The 2,410-nt window shown below is 38.3% G+C and overlaps 1 protein-coding gene across 3 annotated transcripts in view; it reads left to right on the top strand.

Annotated features, from left to right (window-relative positions):
- The window catches only part of SEPT7 (septin 7), a 121,328-nt gene that overhangs the window by 44,661 nt on the left and 74,257 nt on the right, over positions 1–2,410 (top strand). The window lies entirely within an intron of this gene.

Below are 2,410 nucleotides of genomic sequence, written 5' to 3'. Positions count from 1 at the left end.
TTTTTTTTTTTTTTTTTTCCTATATTAGGTTGTACATTCTTTAAGAGGAATGATTTTTTTCCCCTTAGCTTATGTGTATTGACAGTTATTGACAATCTTTTTCCTCTTAATGAGAAGTTGTATTCTTTGCTACATTTTCTGCCGTCTAGGTCTTTTTTATTTATCACTGATACATTTCATTAACCAAATTTTTGGTAATCAATTTTTGTAAAAATCATGAATTTTTCTTTCAAGTAGGCAGTTTTTTTGTAGCGTAAGATCAAGAAAATGTAGTTATACACTTGAATTGGGCTATAAAAATAGAATATTTACTGAGAGTAGTAAGAAATACCTTAACATTCTCCTTATGGCCTCCCAGCTTAAGGTTGCACGCATAGCAAATGAAAGCTGCTTAATTTGAGGAATGAGGTAATTAATGAGTGACTTGATGGGATATTTGCTACTATTTAGTAACTATACAGCAGAATTGCTAGTTACTTCTTAGTGTTATTGCTTAATTATTATAATTAGAATAAGTAAACCTTGTTTTAAGATAATAATTGAGCCAGGTCATGGAGAACCTGTTTATCTTGCATTTTAGGATTGGCTGGTACTAGTGTGTATGAGGGATGCGGGTTAGTCAAAAAGTATTGCTAGTAGGATTCAAGTTTATACATTCACAGGCTTATTCTGAACCAAAAGTGTTTAAACATGTCTCTGTGATCCGTGGATAGCTGTACACAAGCTCTTTCAGTGATACATTTGTCTTAGTCTTGTTAGGGTGCTTTCTAAAAAAGATCCAGTCTAAACAGTGACTTTCTAGGGCATCTGCTGGGCCAGTTAAATTCAAGGTAGAGAAGTAAACTCATAAGGTTATGGTGACTGTTCAGGGATTCCAATGGAGTAATCTTGAGAGATTTTCTTTGAGGACACAGGACAAGTCTTGTGGACTTTCGATGAAGAAGTTATAAGGAATTGAAAACTTCGTTGGTAAGCAGAAGTCAGGCAAGTTGTGCTGAAGAAGCGTTTTCCCACCATCACAGCGTACCTGCTCTTCAAGGGTAGCAGGAAATCTCTGTCATATGAGAATTTTGTTGGAAACCTATAGCTTTCATCTTACATTTAAAAGGAACATGATGTGAGTCCCTCAAGGATGCACAGGTTGCTTTTTGACATTGTGTAAATCGAAGTGCTCAGACTTCTTGTGGGGAAAGGTTGTTGTTGATATTAAGTGCTGACAAGTTGGATCCGACACATAGTGAACCTTTATAGTTTTCCGAGGAGCAACTGGTGGGTGCAAACCGTCAACCTTGCTCTTAGCAGTCCAGTGTTTATTCTAGAGTGCTATACCAGGACCCCGGGAAGGCTTAGAAAAATGGAGACACTGCCTTCAGAAGTGTACAGACCCAGATGGAGAATATGTCATGAAACAGTAGCTTCACATTTTGATATTTTGTTTTAATAAAGTTTTCTATTGTAGCAATACTTTTTAATTAACCTGCATATGTTAAAGAATAATAACCTAATAGATTTTAAGATGCAATATTCCTATAGCAAATCCAAGAGCAGATATACTCTTGTGATATGGAATAGAATATTTAAAAAAGTCTGTTGCTTCTGTTTTTTGTGCCGTCAAGTCCATTCTGATTCATGGCACCCCTGTGTAGGTTTTCCAAGATTGACTGGTGGGTTTGACCTGCCGACCTTTTGGTTACCAGTCCCATGCTTATCCTCCAAGACTCCTAAAACTAATCAGAATCTAGTATAGTCTATTCTTGATAGATCAGATCTTCAGCTGATAATCAAATTAAGAAGCAAAACGAAGAATCCTATCCTCCCTCAACAAAGCATCTTTACTTACCTTATTGGTGGTATCTGCTTTTAAGTTATTATTTTACAGCTATCTTTAAAGAAATGGAGTCCTGGTGTGGCACTGTAGGATAAGCGCTGGAGTCCTGGTGTGGCACTGTAGGATAAGTGCTGGACTGCTAACCATGAGGTCAGTAGTTCAAGCCCACCAGCTGCTCCTCAGAACCTTCTTCACAGCACGTAACAACAACTACTTATATATATGAAGTCCTGGTGTAGTAGCACTGTGGGTTAATGTGCTGGCCCGCAAGGTTGATTGGAACTGCAAAGTCGGAAGTTCAAGCTCACCAGCTGCTCCTTGGTAATACTATACAGGATTACTATGAGTCAAAGTTGATTCAGAGGCACTTAACATCATCAACACTATATATATATATATATTGTTGTTGTTGTTGTTAAGTGCCGTCGAGTCAGTTTCGACCCATAGCGACCCTGAATAGGGTTTCCAAGGCTGTAAATCTTTACAGGAGCAGATCGCCTCATCTTTCTCCCGCGGAGCAGCTGGTAGTTTTGAACTGCCGACCTTCCGGTTCGCAGCCCGATTCGTAACCACTACGCTATA

This window comes from Chrysochloris asiatica, unplaced genomic scaffold, assembly GCF_000296735.1.
Source record: "Chrysochloris asiatica unplaced genomic scaffold, ChrAsi1.0 scaffold00006, whole genome shotgun sequence".
Lineage (NCBI taxonomy): Eukaryota > Metazoa > Chordata > Mammalia > Afrosoricida > Chrysochloridae > Chrysochloris > Chrysochloris asiatica.
The sequence above is the reverse complement of the archived record's forward strand: the minus strand, read 5'-3'. Positions and strand labels throughout refer to the sequence as shown.